The 20,305-nt window shown below is 50.8% G+C and overlaps 1 protein-coding gene across 5 annotated transcripts in view; it reads left to right on the forward strand.

The window, feature by feature from the left end:
* Positions 1–2,031: 2,031 nt before the first annotated feature.
* EPHX1 (epoxide hydrolase 1) overlaps positions 2,032–20,305 on the forward strand; it is a 36,628-nt gene continuing 18,354 nt past the window's right edge. For 4 of the 5 annotated variants that reach the window (XM_055234313.2, XM_055234315.2, XM_055234316.2 and 1 more), the window contains exon 1: positions 2,251–2,360. The gene's annotated coding sequence lies outside the window, so the exon portion shown is untranslated. Of the gene's footprint in view, positions 2,192–2,250; positions 2,361–20,305 lie in introns of those variants that run through there. The other variant, XM_063613396.1, reaches the window with a different exon arrangement.

A 20,305-nucleotide genomic window follows, 5' to 3' on the forward strand; every position in this document is an offset into this window, starting at 1 on the left:
CAGCCTGGCCAACATGGTGAAACCCCATCTCTACTAAAAATACAAAAATTAGCCGGGTGTGGTGGCAAGTGCCTGTAATTCCAGCGGCTTGGGAGGCTGAGGCAGGAGGATCACTTGAACCCAGGAGGTGGAGGTTGCAGTGATCCGAGATTGCGCCATTGTACTCCAACCTGGGTGACAGAGTGAGACTGTATCTCAAAAACAAACAAACAAATAAATAAAATAACAACTTTATTGACACATAATTCACATACTCATAAAACTCACCCTTTAAGAGTGTAAAATTTCATGGGTTTTGGTATATTTACAGAGTTGTAGTGATGTAACCATCACCAATATCTAATTTTAGAAGAATTTTGATGCAGGGCAGGTGAGACCCCAGATGGGGTCTCAGCCCAGCAGGGTTTTTAGCTTTGTCCAGGAAAGAATTCAAGAGAGAGCCCGTGGTGTGAGACAGCAACTTTTATGGAGGTGGCGGAGTCCAGCAGCAGCAGAGGGGGCTGCTCCTGCAATGCAGGGCTGCCCCACAGGCAGTGTGCTGAGAGCAGCAGCTCTGGGCAATTCTGCAGTCCTGTTGATATCCACTTTTAGTTACATGCAGATTAAGGGGCAGTTTATGCAGACATTTCTAGGAAAAGGGTAGTAACTTTTGGGTCCTTGGGTCATTGCCATGGAAGGGGGGTGATAACTCCGGGGGCGTGCCCTGGTAAACTGACATGGCACACTGGTGGGCATATCTTATGCTCAGCTTCCACCCAGTCCCTGTTTTAGCTAGTCCTCGATTTGGTCCTCAGTCTGGTGTCCAAGCCCCACCTCTGGCATTAAGTCCTGACTCCTACCTGTTTCGCCATCACTGCAGTTTTAAGAGTAACGAATTTGGGTCCCCTGGTGAAGTGGCCAGAGGCAGAGCTTCTGTGTGAACTATTTGGAGGGGAGGGGAAAGAACTCTCCCAGACTGCAGGTTCTGAAAGGAATACAGAGATGTCAGAGACTGCAGGTGCAAGAGAAAGCTTTTATAGGAGGGTGTAGAATTGAAGGACAAGAGGACTCTATATGTGGATGGAGGAGGGCACCCTGTCCGGCAGTACTGCAAGAGCAAAAATTTGGAGGTGGGAGTGAAGTGAGTGCGTCTGCTGGCCGGAATTCTTGGGCCAGGGTGAGCAGAAAGCTTGGAGGCCAAGGGAAGGTGGGTGGTGGTGAACCTTATCCTGAAGTGTGCAAGGTGACAGTCAGAAGCTTAAAACTCCAGTCACCACGGGGTCCTGCATGTGGCCTCCTAGCTGTAGTCTGTCAACCGAGATCCTGAGGATGCTGGTGGTTGAAAGAACTGCACCTCTGAGCAGGTGAAGGGAGGAGCTAAGGAGGGGTGATGGCAGAGGCGATGGGGCAGGCTTTCTAAGGATGAGGGGCTGGGGATTAACACTCTCACGGAAGCTAAAAGAGCCCCAGCAACCACCCGCCTGGGCCCTGAGCTCCCTCCAAAGAGGGAGGGGATTCACTAAGAGGTTGCTCCCCTGGCATTGAACTCAGCATCGTATACTGGTCCTCACCATGAAGACCCCCAAGAGTGCTTCAGACCATTGCTTCTCACATTCTCTGTTTAAAGACACTAATTTGTTTTTAGATTTCCCAGTATGTCACGGACCAATATGTTTGTTAAATATACTAAGAATGAATTGCTAGAAAGATGAAATTAAAAAGACATACACTGCCAGGTGCAGTGGCTTACGCCCATAATCTCAGCACTTTGGGAGGCGGAGGTAGGTGCATCGCTTGAGCCCAGGAGTTGAAGATCAGCCTAGGCAACAAAGTGAGACCCTCCTATCTACAAAACTTAAAAAATTAGCCAGGTGTGGTGGTGCAGCCTGTAGTCCCAGCTATTCTGGAGGCTGAAGTGGGAGGATCGCTTGAGGCTGCAGTGAGCCGAGATCGCACCACTGCACTCCAGCCTGGGTGATAGAGTGAGACTCTGTCTCCAAAAAAAAAAAAAAAAAGGACATACATCATGCAAGTTTGGATTTTTGTTTTTAGATTCAACTGACGAAGTTACGGGATCAAACTGCTGTACGAGCTGTTAACGCTTCTCTCCACTTCTGGCCGCGGGGCCGAGGACCGCCCTTTGAGTAGCCCGTTTTATCCCCGGCAGAGGTGGAGCCTTGGGGAGGCGTAGAGACTTTCCCCGATCGCTCAGGTAACGGGCAGGGAGGGACGGAACCCGGGTCCTCCAGGCCGCGGAACGCCCCGCTCGGAGGCCGGGCTTGGGCGGAGACTGCGCCGGTGCGGCTGAAAACTAGCCGAGGAGAGCCAGGCAGTCGCAGAGATCGCGCGCCTGCCGCCGCCGGAGCCTGCGAGCTGAGACCGTAAGCGCCCAGGGCCGGCCGGGCCCGCACTCCCCGGACGCAGACGCGGTTCGGGCTCCGCGCGGGCTGGGCCGCCGGGGTGGGCGGCGGGCCGGGGCGCCAAGGGGTCGGGGCTGCGGTCGGCCCGCAGGGGTGCAGAGCGACTTGTAGTTGGTCCGCCCCCAGCTCCTGCCCCGGCCAGGAGACTGCGCGTGCCGCCTACTGGGGGAAGGAGCCTGCAGGCGGCCGCGGACTTCTCGCAGGGAATTCCGCGTCCCAGACGGCGGGCGGACGCCGCAGGGAGGGAGGCTCGGGACCCCTGGCCTGGGCGAGCTCTGCTTCCAGGGCCGTGACTCGCTCCGCGGTGAAATGCACTTATTTGTCACCCAAGTCGGAACACTGATCACACCTTTTAGTTGAAACGCGCTTTCATCTCTATCTGCCGCCGCAGCCGCCGCCCCGCACCCCCTCGCTCTGGTCTCGGGATTGAAGGCCAGCCCTCTCCTCTTGTAGAACAGGAAACTTGCCCAGGAGTTCACCCTGTCGTCGAAGCCAGGGAATGTGGTCAACCTGAGCAAAAGCGCCGCGGAGACCGAGTGGCCGCCTGCCTCCCTCCGCGGCAGATGTCGGTTTTCTCTGAGCTTCTGGCTCCTTCCTTGCCCTGGCGGCTCCCGAGATCTTGGAGGAGGGGTGCCTAGCAATGTTGTAATCCTAATTTTGACTTTTTTTTCTTAAAGTTGAATGCCCCCACCATAGTCCACCTACCATTGTTTAAACTTCAGGTTCCGCAAAGCCTGGATCTGCCCCCACAGGCAACACTGGTTGTCCTGGAAGTTCTGTGAGGGCTCAGCTTGTGGCTGGAGGTGGGAGGTGAGGGGGACCCATGCACTTGGCAGGCCAGCTTCCAGGACAGCCCTTTGCTGGGATTGATGAGCTGTTGGTGGAAAATTGTTGAGGACCTTGGGGTTGGTGCCTGTTTCGGTACCACTGTGCAGCCTCCTCTGCATCCAGCATAATTTAAAATAAACATTTTCAGGAAGCCACACTTCTCCAGAAAGTAACATTGTTTTCTGGTGTAACGGTTGCCTCCTTCAGGGATCTGGGTTTGGAGGATATTAGGGGGCCTTTCACTGACCCCACTTGGTCTGACTTGGCAGCAAAAACTCTGGGAGTGTTCTCCAAGCGGTTTTTCTTTCCCAAATTTCCACACCTAGGAGGCCCTGAGGAGGTGTGGGCGGTACTTAGGAACTGCTCACTGTGGCACTGGGGCACAGCGGGGAGCATGCCCTTGTGGGATTTGCAGTTCTAGGGGCAGAGGGATGATAAACAAAATACATTTGTAAACTATAAAGTATGTTAGAAGATGATGTGTGCTATGGAGATAAATAAAACTTTGAAGAGGGGAGAGGAGTGCCAGGTGGAAAGGGAAGGCCTCACTGAAGGGTGGCACTGGCATAAACCTGAAGAGTTAGGGAGCAGCCAAGCTGCTGCCTGGAGTGCAGGTGCAAAGGCTGGGGGCAGGAGTGTGCCCGGCTTGGATGGCCTGATGTTTGTGTTTGCAGAGTGTGGGTCAAGCTGGTGAGTGACCTACTGGATAAACTGAACTAGCTCAGTCTGTAAGTGAGGGGACTCCTGAGCTTTCTACGGCCTTCTTCCCAATTCCAGGAAAGGAAGGACCTTCCACAGAAAATAACTCCTCAGCAAGGCAGCCAGGGTGAACCTCAGCACCGTCTGTGACAAGCCACATGCTCTCTGCGTGATGCCTCCTGCCTGTCAGCTGTGCCTGAAGCACACTAGCTGGCATGGACTTACACGGCTGGGAACATCTTCAGGAAGCCCTGAATGAGGGCTCTGTGGGCAGAGGGACCTTTGCAGAAAGGGCATCTTGACCACTGCAGGAGGTGGAGTGACTGTTCAGGCTCCTCCTGGGGTGTCCTGGTTCCTGCCTGATGTTTTAAGCATAACTGGCATTTTCAGGGAGCCCAGGTTCACCAATGCACAGTGCCCCTCCTGTCGACCTGAGAGCCAACATACCCAGGCTTGGTGATTGCTCACCTGGCACCTTGATTCCCATTCTGGTATCTTGGCCCAGGCCCAGACATGTGAAAGCAGGGGCTACCAAGATTCATTTCTCAGTTCTTACACCAAGAGGTTCAACTGCATGGTTCACAGCTGGGCATACCAAATAAGGGAGGGCCAAGCATGAGCTGGTCACCCTGCTGAAGTAGCTCGAAGCCCACCCACTCGGGGACAGAGTGGGCACAGAAGGAGTAGACAGGTAGTGATTCGAGGGGCTTCTAGGATCTCATACTCAAAACCCACCTCTTCTAGGGCTGTAAATCCCATCAATAGCAATTCATTCCTTTGAGAGATAATACAGTGATGTGGGAAGAGGATGGGACTGGAAAAAAGACTTGGCTCATGTCCCAGCTCTGCCATTAATGTGTCCCCTCTCTGGACCTCATCTGTAAAATGAGGTTAGGCTCAGCGATCTGCAGGCCTTCTTGCAGCTCTGCTATGTGACGATTCTGTGGCTAAGTCCGAAGGGATTTCAGGAAAGGAATGTGTAGGAGGGAAACAGTGAGTTTTGAAGGGACTCAGTGGGTCCTGTAGCCTCTGCTGGGTCCAGTGAAGACACTTCAACTAGAGTGAAAGCCCTGGCCACAGGGTAGGGGAGGCAAAATCTTAAGAGTTCAAGGGCCCTGAGTCAAGGCCTCCTGCCTAGCCTAGCTGGCCCCCTGGACTGCCTGTGTGTGGTTCTTGACCCAGACCTAGTGGCTTAGGAGCAGAGTCTCCAAGGGGCTGTGGGGGTTGCAGGAGGGAGAAGGCACCCCAGCAGTTCCCCCATTAGGGGACCAAAGCGTTGCCAAGGATCCAGCCACACCCCTCTCCTGAGGATGGAGGAGCTGGTGGGCGCTCCAGGAAGAGCTTCCTCTCGCCAAGGAGAAAACTGCGCAATCCAATCCTCCGTTATATAACTGAACACACGATTGTGCAAACCAAGCTCACACTGAGCAGCCTCGCCTATTGTCAAGGTTTATTTACGTTCCCAGGGGAAGTCATAGTTCATCCTTTCTCAGCAGAAAGCAGCCATTTGACTGTCACAGCCTGACCTACGGCATTCCAGGAGATGGGTTCAGAGACCTGGTGTGGAGTCCTCATGCCCACCGGCCCTGCTGTCTGTGTCTTTCCATCTGTTGCCTGGTGGGTGGGTGTGGTTTAGTGCATGGTCCAGCCCCCGCACAGCCACACCCATTAGGCTCTCCAAGGCCTAACTGAGCAAGCTTGCATAAGAGGGGAAAGTGTTCTTTTCTCTAAGGAGTTAAAGAGACTTCTGGAAAATTCTCCAGCTACTCCACAAACTAGGATCACAGGCCTTGTTCCTAGGTCAGGAGCAGGAGTTTTTGCTGCCTTTAGCATTTGGGAAGTTTGATGAATAGACTGAATTTGAATGTCTTTTTGGTACTTAAGAGCTGGATTAACTGCTTCACATATCTGAGCTTCATTTTTAATTCTCTTTAAAACAGAAAAACTGGCTGGGCAAGATGGCGCACATCTGTAATCCCAGCATTTTGGGAAGCTGAGGCGGGTGGATCACTTGAGCCCAGGAGTTTTGAGACCAGCCTGGGCAACAAAGTGAGACCTCATCTCTATAAAGAATAAATTAGCTGGGAGTGGTGGAGCACACCTGTAATCCCAGCACTTTGGGAAGCTGAGGCAGGAGGATCTCTTGAGCCCAGGAGTTCAAGACCACCCTGGGCAACATAGCAAGACCCTGTCTCAGATAATTTTTAAGAAGAAAAACTACCTCTTCTTAAGATGGTTGCAGTATGGGAGGTGGTGTGTTTAAGTCTTCCCTCCCCAGTGTCACAGCTCAGGGCTTCTCTAGCCTTCCTCACAGCGGTTGGGGGTGCCCAGACACATCCTGAAGTCTAGGCCGTGTTCTGAGCGTCTCTGCCACGGGCCCACCTGGCTGGCTTTAGTCCAGGAGCAGCCTGGACTGTGACTCTTGAAGGCTGTGGGAGGCTGGTGACTGGGAGCAGGAGGTCTCAGTGCCTCCATGAAGGGTCAGAGAGCCATGCTGTAAGAGGCCAGGAGCAGGCAGCCATTGGCCTTCCAGCCCTCACCAAAGGCCACCACCTCAGCTTGTCCTCTGGCAACTCAGACTGGGAATTTGCTTTCCCTGTGGAATGAGAGACACTGGCCGCATTGAGGGGTAACTTTCTGGTCCTACAAATTTGTATCCCTCTTTCTGTTAGAACTGGTGAGACTTGGCTAATTTCGGAGAGACTTTGGAAAAGTAAGAGAAATACATTGGTCCCAGTGCCAAGCCCCAAGGCCGTCTTTCCAGGTATGAGTATATCCTGCAGTGATAAGATATGAGAAGCCTGACTCTCTTACCAGCTCTTTGGGGGAAATGAATATACTTTCCCATGTTCCAGTTTTTCTGGCTGTGGCAGGACCCGCTTGCTGCCAAGTTGTCCCTGTGGGGAGATAGCAGTGGGCCCAGCAAACATAGCCACCAGGTCGGGGCACAGCCAGCAGGTGGAAGAAAGCAACCCTGCCCTCTTCCGGTTCCATGTGTGCCTCACTGAGGCAGGACTTCCAGACCCTACCAGGAAGGCTGCTATCAGGGTCACAGTGATACCCTGTCAAGACATTGTTTTTATTTGAGACAGGGTCTGACTCTGTCTTCCAGGCTGTAGTGCAGTGGCACCATCTCAGCTGTCTGCAAACTCCGCCCCACCAGGCTGAAGCCATCCTCAGCCTCCCAAGTAGCTGGGATTACAGGCGTGCACCACCATGCCCGGCTAATTTTCATTTTTTTTTTTTTTTTTTTTTTTGTAGAGACAGGGTTTCACTATGTTGCCCAGGCTGGTCTTGAACTCCTGGGCTCAAGCGATCCACCTGCCTCAGCCTCCCAAAGTACTGAGATTACAGGCGTGAGCCATAGCACCCGGTCAAGATGGAACATCTTAATTTCAGAGTTGCCTTCAGGACTGTTGATTGAACCCTATAAATATTTTTAGCCTTTTGGGACTTTTAAACTCCTTTTTGCAACCTAAGCATTGCCACAAACAAACTAACCCCTACCACGACAAAACAACCCAGAACTCGGACCCTGGTCCTCGGGCTACCCTACAGAAAGCACTCCTAGTCCTCTCGCTGCTCTGCTAGATGAGACGGCAGGCTCAGGTTCCTCCATGAGGCCTGGCTTTCAGTGCCCTCCTGTTACACACTGTGAGGAAGCTTCCAGATCTTGGAGCACATTGTTGAGGAAAAGACACCTTGGGAAGAAGGGGGAGGTGCAGAGTGTGGTTAATGGTGGGAAGGAACTCCCGTAAGTGTGTTATATGATCTACTCCTATTATCCCCTGGAATAGGAGCCTCTCTCCACTCAAATAGAGAATGCCAAGGACTGGCCTGGTGGCTCATGCCTGTAATCCCGGCACTTTGGGAGGCCAAGGCAGGCGGATCGCTTGAGAACAGGAGTTTGAGACCGGCCTGGCCAACATGGCGAAACCACTTTTCTACTAAAAATACAAAAATCAGCCAGGCATGGTGGTGGCGGGCGCCTGTAATCCCAGCTACTCAGGAGGCTGAGGCATGAGAATTGCTTGAATCTGGGAGGTGGAGGCCGCAGTGAGCTAAGATTGTGCCATTGCACTCCAGCCTGGGCAATAAAGCAAGGCTCTGTCTTTAAAATAATTTAAAAAAAAGTTATTCTAATTTTTTTTTAATTTTAAAAGATAAAAAAATAAAAAAAGAAATGTCAAGGACTGAAACTGCATGGAGGGCAATGCTTTTTCCTTATAGGTGGTGAACTGGGTTCTGCTTGAGTTTTTTCTCTGGTAATTTAGAACCAATGGAAAAAACTCAACAGCTCTAATTTTAATTGGCAGAATGTGAGATGGAATGGGACCTCAGATGAAACTCCAGGCCAAGAGCTTACGAGCCCTGCAGCATGTGGGGCGTCTCTCGGTCTTCTTGACTTCTGTAACTTAAAAGTTTGTGTGGCCTTTAAAGAGTGTGGAAGTAGCCGTCCCCTCTCCGAAGGTGCACAGGATCTGGCCAGCCCCCCCACGTGGCCTTCCCCTTCCCCTCTCCAGACCCTCCACCGCAGATGGGGCCACGGAGGCCTGGAGAAGTGGAGTCACTGACCTGAGGCGACATGGCTGGCAGGCAGCAGGGCCAGGCGGCAAAGCAGGCGGTGAGGGCCTAACTGCCCGCCGGCTGGCTCGAGGCTCCCTCAACCACATTGGCATCCCAGTGCCAATCCCAAATTGTTTTCTTTCTGTCTCTCCAGACATGTAGATAGCATGGAGGTGGAGGGAATTCCCTTCCACACAGAGGGCAATGTGCCCGTCCCTCAGGCCCCAGAACAGCACTCCTGCCCCCAAGAAGGCTGTCTCCTGACACTTTTTACTGCTCTTTTACTCTCCCCCCACTTTTTTTTTCCTGCTTGTAAACTACATTTTTCCTTTCCCTTGGTTTCTGGCCCTAAGCTGTTTTCCCAGGGCTTGGCTCCGGCTCTTGCACAGAGATAAACATGGCCATTGGCCTGGTGAACAATCCCAGCTCGCCTGCATCCGGCCTCTTCCATCCTGAGTCTCCGGGGGTCCCTGGGGTTCAGGGACAATGGCTGAGGGTGGGGAAGCTGGGAGTTCCCCCCCAGGGTTTGCCTCCATCCCTCTTGGGCCAGCCAAGGGAGTGGGGCTGGGAGCTTCAGGATGGCTTTTGGGAAGCCCCTGGGAGCCCCAAGGCTTGGGCAGCTGCTGACAGGGAGTTCACAGCAGGAACGCTCCCAGGCTCCCATCCTGCGTCCGCTTGGCAGGCAGGCCAGGAATGGGAGGGAAGCCATCTGTTCTCCCTTTCCACTGGATGTTCCCTTCACCTTGCCCCAGGGAGGAGTGATGAGCCTGGGGTGCTGGGGAGGGCAAGATGGGGGCAGGCTTGGGACCAGGCCTGCAGAAGCAGCAGACCCTCCAAGCCCACCTACCTCTCTGGCCTGGCATCTGAGGGGCAGGTCATGCCATAGTTTTTCCCTCATCCTCTCTGCCCCCACACTTTCCTCCCCAAAGTAGCAGACTTCCCCAGGAGAAGCACTGGGTTTTCATGCTGCTGTGAGTCTCAGTCACTGTTAGAGAAACACGCAGTCAGAGCCAGGCCTGCCCAACTGTCGCAGGGCTGGGTCCACCTCATGGCCTTTGTTCTGGAAAAACACTTGGGCATTCTGCCCTGCAATGCACTTAGCCAAGGCCGGGCACATAGCAAGTGCTGAGTCATGGCCGGCTAGCACTTTACTGCGATTTTAGGAGCACTTTCTTACAGTGAGGTTCTGAGTGCTTGCCTGGGTTGGGGGAAGAGAGTCTTTAGGCAGGTGGTAGACCTGCCCCTTTACTTTGTGTGGCCGGATCTGAGTCTGACCCCATCTTTTTAGACCCCAAATCCTGATATTTGTAGTGTGCCTAGGATACTGGTTCTCCAATCTTCTTTGGGGTCAGGGGGCGTTATAGTACCTCATGCCACCTACTCAACCCTCTTCCTGCATCTTATGGTCTGTCTCTACCAACTATGCTAAGTAGGTTATATTTATTATTCCTCAAGGGGAATTCAGCTCTTCTTGTTCAAAAGTTCTGATTAATTTTCTATGCTCTCATTCAAAGGATTTTTAAATTCATTCATTCATTCAACAAATAATTAAGCATCTACTAGAATGCCAGGCACTGGGAGTCCAGATGGGAGCCAAAGCAGACATGGTCAGTGGTCTACAGGAGCTTCCGTCCAGCTGTCAGTCACATAATCACCCTGACAAATGTGAGCTCGACGCAGGCTAGGACTGAGAGATGTGCCTTGCTGGGATAGGTCAGGAGAGGCTACCCAGAGGAGGGACAGTCAGTCTGAAATCTGAAAGGTATCTAGAAGTTAGGGAGGTGGGAAGGGGAGGGAATAGCTTTTCAACAGAGGGATTCGCCCTCATAAAGCCCCACAGTAGGACAGCATGGTGAGCACAAAACTGAAAGATCAGGGGGGCAGCGTGAGATCCCAGCCCTAAAACTCTCACTTAGTTTTCAAATAAACTATTTCTCCATAATATTGATACCAGTAGCACTCTGAGGGGCTAGGGGAGTGGTCAGATCACACAGGCCTTGAAGGCCACATTAACCCAAGGACAATGGGAAGCTCTTTAAGGGTTTCACAGGGGATGGGATATACATGACCAGATTTGCATTTCCAAAAGATCACTCTGGCCTGGCTCATGCCTGTAATCCAGCTATTTGGGAGGCTAAAGCAGGAGGATCACTTGAGCCCAGGAGTTTGAGACCAGCCTGGGCAATATAGTGAGAACCTGTCTCTATTTAAAAAAAAAAAAAAAAAAAAAAAGGTTTGTGCAGTGGCTCACACCTGTAATCCCAGCACTTTGGGAGGCAGAGGCGGGCGGATCACAAGGTCAGGAGATTGAGACCATCCTGGCCAACATGGTGAAACCCCGTCTCTACTAAAAATACAAAAATTATCTGGACATGGTGGCACACGCCTGTAGTCCCAGCTACTCAGGAGGCTGAGGCAGGAGAATTGCTTGAACCAGGGTGGAGGTTGCAGTGAGCCGAGATCGCGCCACTGCACTCCAGCCTGGCGACAGAGAGAGACTCCATCTAAAAAAAAAAAATTGTTTTAAAAAGATTGCTGTGGCTTCAGAGTGGCCATTGTGTTGGAAGGGGTAGAGCAGATGTGAGTGGACCGGGCAGGGGCAGTAGTCCAGGGGAGAGCCACAGGAACCTGGGCTGGGTTGGAGATGGATTTGAAATGTACTTTGGAAGTTCAGCTGCCAGAACTTACTGATATCTGTGGCGGAGTGAAGGAGAGGGGTTTCAAGGACATCGCTTGGGTTTTTGGCTTGGCAGTAGCAGGGCGGGTAGTGTCAGTTACTGAGGGAGGGAACACCAAGAGAAGACAAAGTTTAGGCGGACAGGATCACAGTGCGATTTCAGATGCAGTGGAGAAAATTTTGACACAAGGTACTATCTGGGCCCCAGGTGGCTCTGCTCTAATACATTTATAACTCTTTGTCCACACTTAATCACTCTGTCCTACTTAGCTGCGAGGGGGCCAAGAAATGTCAAGTGTTTGGCTGGTCTTCTCCAACTAAAATTAAAAATCCTTTGCTAAGGAAGAAGGAGAGAACATTGCTAGCAGTCTGCCTCAACATCCCAATCTGATGGCGTGTTTGCCACAGCCACCAGCTCATCAAGGACAGCTGTGGTGAACCATTGAGTTCTGAGTAATCTCCTGTCCGGGCCACCTTTCTTCACTCAACCACAAAATCCTCACATTCCCAAGTATATTTTCTTTCTTTCCTTTTTTTTTTTTTTTTTTTGAGACAGAGTCTTGCTGTGTTCCCCAGGCTGGTGTGCAGTGGCATGATCTTGGCTCACTGCAACCTCCGCCTCCTGGGTTCAAGCAATTCTCCCTGCCTCAGCCTCCTGAGTAGCTGGGATTACAGGCATGCGCCACCACGCCTGGCTAATTTTTGTATTTTTAGTAGAGATGGAGTTTCACCATGTTGGCCAGGCTGGTCCTGAACTCCTGACCTCAGGTTATCTGCCCACCTTGGCCTCCAAAGTGCTGGGATTACAAGCATGAGCCACCGTGCCCATCCCCGAGTATATTTTCTTAGCTCACTCTTTTCAGAATGTAATTTACAGACGGGTAATCTGAATTGTAAACACAATTTCTAAGTTAAAACTTCTGGGTCAGCTCATGATGAAGTAGCAATTTATAAAAGAGATAGTATAGTAATAAATGAGACAACTACACTCTGAAATGTGGAATCATCAACTCTTACCCGAAAACACCCTATGAGACTCTTGTGTTTTTTCATTCATGCCATGCGCTTCCTCACTTCCATCCCGTTCCATCCCACATGCTCTTCTTTCTGCCTGGATTATTCCCATTCCACCATTATTTTTCGCCTGGTAAACTCCTATTCATACTTAAAAACCCTGCTCAATGACCCCTTCTCTGTGAAAACTTTGTGGCAAAACCTAACCACTTCTGCTTGTGAACACTTCTCTTCCATCTGTGTGCATACAGTATGTGTCTATAACTGGAAGGGTGTTCATCTGTTATCCATTTGTCTGCCCTGCTAAAGTGTGAGCTCCTACAGTTACAGGGTTGTGTGTTAGTCCCAGTGCCTGCAGAGTACCCAGCCTGTAGTTACACTCAGTGTTGGTTGGTTCAGCCAGAGGTTGGACCAACCTCTGGTCCAAAAGCATGTTTATACTTGATTTTCCAAGGCGCCACTCCAAATCTTATATTTACTTTAAAACTTCTTGGCACTTTAAAAACCACATTCAAATAACAGAAAAAGAGTTCATTTGAACTTTAAGTATCAATCTTAAAATGAATTGTATGTTTTAAAACTTGACTTAGTGACATCACTTAAGAGAATTTTTAAAAAGCAAACTCTTATTTTTACCCCAGTGTAACAGAAATATTAAGTTCCATTAAATTATTAAACTGATCTACCTTTTCTTTTTTTTTTTGAGATGGAGTCTTGCTCTGTTGCCCAGGCTGGAGTGTAGGGGGGCAATTTCGGCTCACTGCAACCTCTGCTACCCAGGTTCAAGTGATTCTCCTGCCTCAGCCTCCCGAGTAGCTGGAACTACAAGTGCACACTACCACACCCAGCTAATTTTTGTGTTTTTAGTAGAGACGGGGTTTCACCATGTTAGCCAGGCTGGTCACGAACTCCTGACCTCAAGTGATCCTCTCGCCTTGGCCTCCCAAAGTGCTGGGATTACAGGTGTGAGCTACGACACCCAGCCTGTTTTTCATTTTTTGGTTCTTTTTTTTTTTTTTTTTTTTTGAGACAGGTTCTTGCTCTCAGGCTGGAGTGCAGTAATCATAGCTCACTGCAGCCTCAACCACCTGGGCTCAAGCAATCTTCCCACTTCAGCCTCCCGAGTAGCTGGGATCACAGGCATGCACCACCATGCTCAGCTAATTTTTTTTTATTATTCGTGGAGATGGGGTTTTGCCATGTTGCCTGGGCTGGTCTCAAACTCCTGGGCTCAAGTGATCTGCCTGCATTGGCCTCCCAAAGTGCTGGGATTACAGGTGATTTACCTTTTAACTGTGCCCAAGAACAAAGCACCTATTTGCTCTCCTGTATTTAAAATTGTCCTTTATACCTCAGACCAGAAAGATAAACACAAGTAAACTAACAAGTATTCTACTCGTATCATTTGTTGCTTTCTAACAGTTTACATTTAGTCCATCTTTGAAGGGTAAAGACCATTGATTGCGCATCTAACTTCTTCACCTTGAACTTAGTGGGATTTTCTTCCAAGTTTCACAAATGCATGCCCAAAATTTGACTTCAGTGTAGAATTAGAATTAAAATGTATGCAATCCCATTTCTTACAGTAGGAGCCAACTGTTCATCAAGTTCCCCTCTGAGCTCAGTATCTTGTAGCTAAATGACCACTATCTTCCAGTCACGTTTTAAAAAAAAATCATGCTGGTTTGCAACAAAAATTGTATTTTCTTTACTAGGCAAGCGAACCATTTTGTTGGGAAGAGTACCTTGGCTTCGAGGAAAAAATAATTTCATTCTGAAAGGCTTCCCCTCGAATCCCGTCCCCCACAAACTCTCTCAGCCCAGTAACTTGTCAGTATTCTGGAAAAGTGCATTACAAAACAAAAACTCTAATCAGATAAAATATATCTCTGGAATTTTGGGGGCAGATCAGTGAAGCTCTGATTTCAGGTGCTAGCAAAATAAAGCAGGCACTCTTATTTTGTATTGTTTACTTCTCAATTTTTCATGGCGTCTCCTAAACTTTGATGTTTTGAAGAAGTTCTAATGTTTGCTACATCAGCAGGAGCTGACCACAGGGAAGAGATAAATATAGCTCTCCTTGGAAAGGTGAAGGCTTAGCCACCAGAATTCTGCCCCTTGATGCTGAGAATGCACCTTCTCCGAACAGATGGAAAAAAGGGGTGGAGATTACCCCAGGGATATATCTTGCAAAACACTGATACCCGAAGATGTACATAGCCTTGTGCTTTTGGTCATCCTCCCAAATCATGTCCTTGGTGAAGGCACACGGAGAGGAGAGCAGATGCTGCCAGACCACAGTGCCTGACGCCACGCACTCCCTCACGTCCAGCCTGTTTATGTGCACATGGCTGCAGCAGGACCTTGGGGTGTGGGCTAAATAACAGGAACGGGGGCTCCTCTGGGGTCTGTTACAATTCAGAGATTCTCCACAGTAATTAGGGATTTAGGGGAAGAGGAAGGAACACACATGTTGATAATAAGTAGTTCAACATTATTATCCCCATTTTACAGATGCAGCTATTGAGCTTAGAGAGGTTTCATAACTTGCCCAGAGCCCCTCAACTAGTAAACAGTGGAGCTGAGATTTGAATGACCCAAAGAGGAAAGCAAGCGAGAAGCCCCTTTATTACTTTTTTTTTTTAAGATGAGGGTCTTGCTATGTTGCCCAGGCTGATACTGAATTCCTGGCCACAAGTGATTCACCACCTTGGCCCCGCAAAGTGCTGGGATTACAGTCATGAGCTACCACACTGGGCTAAAGCCCTCTCATTGTAACCTCCAAGATGTTTTCATTTGTAAAGTCAAAGGTCATCAGAATTGCTGTTTTGGGGAGAGCCATGGGATGGGGAGTCTCCGGGAAACCCAGGCTGGCTCCTTAAATGGCATCGCTCAAGTTGGCCATCAAGCTTCCCCAGACTCAGTCACTCCTCGGCCCCCTCTTTCCCTGGCTGCAGAGCAGGGGTTTGGACTCGAGGCTGCTGAGTTCCTCTCCAGCTTCCATGCCCAGTGGCAGTGACTTATCAGCTGGCCCACCCAGTGGATGTAGGGGTGATGCAGCCCTGCTCCGTCCTCTTGAGTGCTGGGTGGCCGTGAGAGAGGGAGGCTATGAGAAGGAGGGGAGGGCTCTCATCTGCCTAGTGCTACCCCCTCCCCAGCCCACCCCAGGTCCTCTGCCGCCTTGGGTTCCTGCGTGAACAGTCCTTCTCACTCTGGGCGATGTTCGCTTTCACCAGCCCAACCCCAAGAAGTCCACCCTGGGGAGGACGGAGGGGGTCTCCACGGCTCCACACCCCCATGCTTTGTCAGAGATCTGGCCAGGCAGAGTGGTGCCCTCTTGACTGAGCCTCGAGCCTTTGCTTTCCCCTTACTCCAAATAAAGCCGCAGCCCTGGCGAGGGAGCCCGGAGGCCTGAGGACAGCCTGCTGGGTGCCTGGCACTCCCTAGATCCTTCCTGCCTGGGCGGTGGGCATCTGCACTTCTCTCTGCCTCGAGCTGCAGAATGTGTGGGCAGGGTCAGGCAGATAGGGAGTGGGTGCCTGGACTCATTGGTCAGACTCTAAGACGCCCCGCCCACCGCCGCCCCCGCAGCCCCTCCCAGGACTGGCTGACCCACCAGGAAGGGGAGGGTGTTGTTTCTTATTATTACATTTTTTGAGAAAAGCTGTGCAAGCCTGGGAGACGTCTGTGCTCTAGGAGTCCCTTCTGGCCTGAAGACTCGAGGCTGCAAACAGGTGCTGAGAGGGAACAAGAAGGGGAGGTGGGGTGCAACACACCCAGTGACAGACCAGGAGTGACTGCTGTGGCCACAGATTCTAATCCTCACAACTGCAGTGTGATTTAGGGTAAGGCCCTTGCCTACTCTGATTCTTGCCTTAAATAACTGAAAAGGAAAGTCAAGTTTGATGAATTGTGGCTCTTTAGTGGGTGGATTTGCATGTACCATGGATTACATGTACCAGGGTCTAGGAAGTGCCAAGCGCCCAGCAGGCTGCCATCAGGCCTCCGAGCTCCTTCACCAGGCAGCTTTATTTGGAGTAAGGGGAAAGCAAAGGTTTGAGGCTCAGTCAAGAGGGCGCCACTCCGCCTGGCCAGCTCTCCGACAAAGCAGATGGCGGGTGTGGAGCCGTGGTGACCCCCTCCGTCCTCCCCAGGGGGGGCTCCTTGGGGTTGGGCTGGTGAAAGTGAATATTGCCTGCAGCAAGGAGGACTGTTCACGTGGGAACGCAAGGCGGCAGCGGGGTTGAAAACTCATCCACACACAGTCAACACCTGCTGCTCATCCACACACAGTCAACACCTGCTGTCACACCAGGCTAATCAAGAACACCTTTCTTTGGTGCATTAACTACCTGCTATTAAATAAAGGGCTGTTACTAGGTGGCAAAGTAACACACTGCAGTATAGCCTATTTGTAATCTGAGATCAGTGGCTGTAAGGCACCATCCTTGAGCCAAGTACTAATATTCTTGTTATCTTAATTAGAATGCAAGAGATCGTGTTTTTAAAATTCTCTTTGAATCTGTCACTTTGCCCTCCTCTTCCTGGGTGATACCCCTGGTAGTGCTGGTGGGGGCCATCGTAATGCCCCTTGTCTCAGATTCCCTTCTTTTAGATGGGACTCGAGCACTGATCATTTCAGCCCTGTATCTCTCAGGTCAACGTGGTTCAGTTTGCTGTGCAAAGTCCGGGGGGATAACCACGCCGTGCACACATGAGATTGGCTGAGTTGGCAGGACTGTGCAATTGTGAAAAGGCCGTGGGGAGTGGGGGCCAGTGCTTGCAGCCTGCCCTGCCTCTCTCACAGGCCCCTAGAGCGTCGGCAGGTGCAGAGCTCCACAGCTCTCTTTCCCAAGGAGTGATCAGAGGGTGAGAACGTGGAGCCTGGTGGACAGGTGAAAGCACTGGGATCTTTCTGCCCAGAAAGGGGAAAGTTGCACATTGATATCCTAGAGGGAAGCGACAGCGGTGCTCCTCCCTGTGCTGAGGTACAGGTAAGGAGGGTGGTTTGTAAAGTTCACTGGGGAGGGGGATCCCCCTTTATTGTTCGTTATGCTCGCAGCCTCCTTGACAACATCATGCGAAATGTGTCTTACTAGCTTCTAGTGCATATGCAGTTGGCACAAATATTGGTGGAGCTCCTCGCTGTGCTGGGCCAGTGACCAGTGCTGGGCACTGGGGGTCAAGGCAGTGGCCAGGACGGGCACAGCCCTGCCTTCCCAAGCTATGGCTTATTGTGGTGGGATCTGCCTGCCCGGTGAAGTGTGTTCAGCTGCTCCTGTTGCTGGGGGAAGCTCTGCTCTCTGCCTTCTGCTGCCTCCCACACGCTGTCATGTGTCTCCCAGTCCCTAACCCCTAGTCCTGCTTTCAATACCGCAGGGGCTTGTAGCTGACATTTCTCCATCTTCTTAAAGGACAGGATTTCCTGGCAGAGACATAACGTCTTTCTGGAAATAAAAGAAGCTGATGCATGTTTTTTCTTTTCTGAATTCCTTAAATAAGAGGAACTCATTTCCAGCTATTCCTTGCCTTGTTTTTATTGTGGGAGTGTGGTCCCAGCTGCCCATCTGATCAGCTGACATAGGGTCCTTGGGGCCCAGGCACTGTTGCTGTTTGGGATTGAAAGATGAAAGCCACAGGGCCAGGCATGGCAGCTCGTGCCTGTAATCCCATCACTTTGGGAAGCCGAGGTGGGCGGATCACTGGAGGTCAGGAGTTTGACACCAGCCTGGCCAACATGGTGAAACCCCGTCTCTACTAAAAATACAAAAATTAGCAGGAGGTGAGGGTATGCACCTGTAATCAGAGCAACTCAGGAGTCTGAGGCAGGAGAATCTCTTGAACCCAGGGACAGAAGTTGCAGTGAGCCGAGATCACACCACTGCACTCTTTGCGACTCTGTCTCACCAAAAAAAAAAAAAAAAAAAAAAGGAAAGTAATGGCCTGGCTTGGCTGGAGATGGAACATGCATCAACGTGTCCCATGTGTCTCCAGCAGGGCTAGCGAAGGCCTGCCCCCTGGCACATGGTAGACTGAGTAAATGTTGATCAGTGAGACCTTGAGGCACTTTAGAGTTTCACAATCCAGAGAGGGAGATAGATTGGAAGTTCAAGGGTGGACACCTGGGCATGATTCCCAGGACGAAGGCTGCAGTCGGTTCTAAGAAGTATGCTGGTGACTATGAGAGAAGAGGTTGTGGATTTCCTCTCTTGAAAGCTGTCTCGATAATCACATGTGGGGTGATAAGGGCTGTGGTCCAGGGGATGGGGCAAGGCACACAGGGGGCTGAATCTGATGGCATGAGGACTTGGTGATGGGCTGTGGGGGAAGAATTGGAAATGACTCTAGGGCCTGAGGGTGGGAAGCTGGGAGTTCACTAGGATCACTGATAGAAACGGGGAGGTGGGGGGTGCCAAGCTGATTTTCCTGATTAGATTTCCTACAGAACTGCAGGAATAAGGCAAGAGCCATCGCCCTGGGTGGATTTCTGTTTGGAGCTCTATCGCTGGACCACTGTGGACAAGTATTTCTTACAACGACCCCCAGTAGCCCAATTCTAGGTTTAGAGGGGCAGCTCTTGACAGGAGCAAACACCAGGGCCTCTGCAGCCCCCTGGCAGAGTCCCAAACATCTGACGTGTAGCCAATGGAGGACACGCAAGTGGTGGGGTTCCCAGCAGGGACCACCTCCTGCCTTGGGTTTCCAAGACAGAGTCAGGGGCGCTGTTGGGGAGTGGTCTGCAGGGGCCTTGTCAAAACTCGATGCTTTCTTCTCCGTCTGGGTCCTAACTGCACTGCATCCAGAGAACCTCCTCTGACTCAGGCAGAAGGACGGCCCGCATATTCGTGTAGGTTACTCTGAACAAGAACAGTCTGTGGGTTACTTCCCTAGGAACGAGGAAGATGAGGAGCTAGATAACAATGCTGGGCTGGTATCTGCCTGATAGTGCTTTGCCAAGACTACGGTTTCTTCCTCTTCTGATCAAAAAAGACACAGGAGTCAGAAAATGGGGATTAAAAGACAACTGAGTTGATGTGAAATGTAATAGGCAACTCTATGCACACAGAAAGTAGATTAGAGGCTGCTTAGGACCTAACGTGGGGGGCGGGGGCAGTAGGGGAGCGACAGCTGAAGGGTATGGAGTTTCTCCGTGCTGATGAAAATGTTCTACAGTTGACTGTGGCTATGGCTGCACATGTCTGTGAATATCCTAAAAACCATTGGAGGGTTCACTTTAAATGGGCGAATTGTATGGTATATGAATTATGTTTAAATAAAGCTCTTACACACACAGCTAAGCTGTGTGGCCATGGCTGGGCTTCCTAGCAGTGTCCCCCAACCCCAAATTGAACTTACTCTCCCAGCACTTGGGCCTCCCCATTACCCCCCTGTCTGCCCTGAGGATAAGCCCCTCTCCAAGAGGGACAGAGCAGGGGCTGTGGGCCACCACTCAGGAAAGGTGCTCCTCTCCCCTGGGGGAGGGAGCCCAGAGGTTGTGGACAGAAGCCTTCTCAGACATGCAAAAAAACATGAGGCCTTCGGGCGCGGTGGCTCACGCCTGTAATCCCAGCACTTTGGGAGGCCAAGGCGGGTGTATCACGAGGTCAAGAGATCGGGACCATCCTGGCCAACATAGTGAAACCCCATCTCTACTAAAAATACAAAAATTAGCTGGGTGTGGTAGCAGGCCCCTGTAGTCCCAGCTACTCCGGAGGCTGAGGCAGGAGAATGGTGTGAACCTGGGAGGCAGAGGTTGCAGTGAGTCGAGATTGTGCCACTGCACTCCAGCCTGGTGACAGAGTGAGACTCCATCTCAAAAAAAAAAAAAAAAAAAAAAAAAAACATGAGGCCTCAGAAATGTAGCTCCCAAAACCCCCTACCCAGGGCTGTGCAGAAGCCAACCCAGGTTCCTAGTTTCCCAGGATGATGAACAGTTTTCAAAGCTTAGTAGGATTGTGGGTGATTTTGTCTCATTGTCTGTTGTTTTCCAGTTTTCTATATCATATATATATAATATTTATACTATATATAATATGTATATAGTGTGTGTATATATATATAATATGTATATATTAGGTCAAGTGTAAATAAAATCAGGGACAGGGTTGGAGCGCAGCAGGAA

This window comes from Symphalangus syndactylus, chromosome 19 (genome assembly GCF_028878055.3).
Source record: "Symphalangus syndactylus isolate Jambi chromosome 19, NHGRI_mSymSyn1-v2.1_pri, whole genome shotgun sequence".
Lineage (NCBI taxonomy): Eukaryota > Metazoa > Chordata > Mammalia > Primates > Hylobatidae > Symphalangus > Symphalangus syndactylus.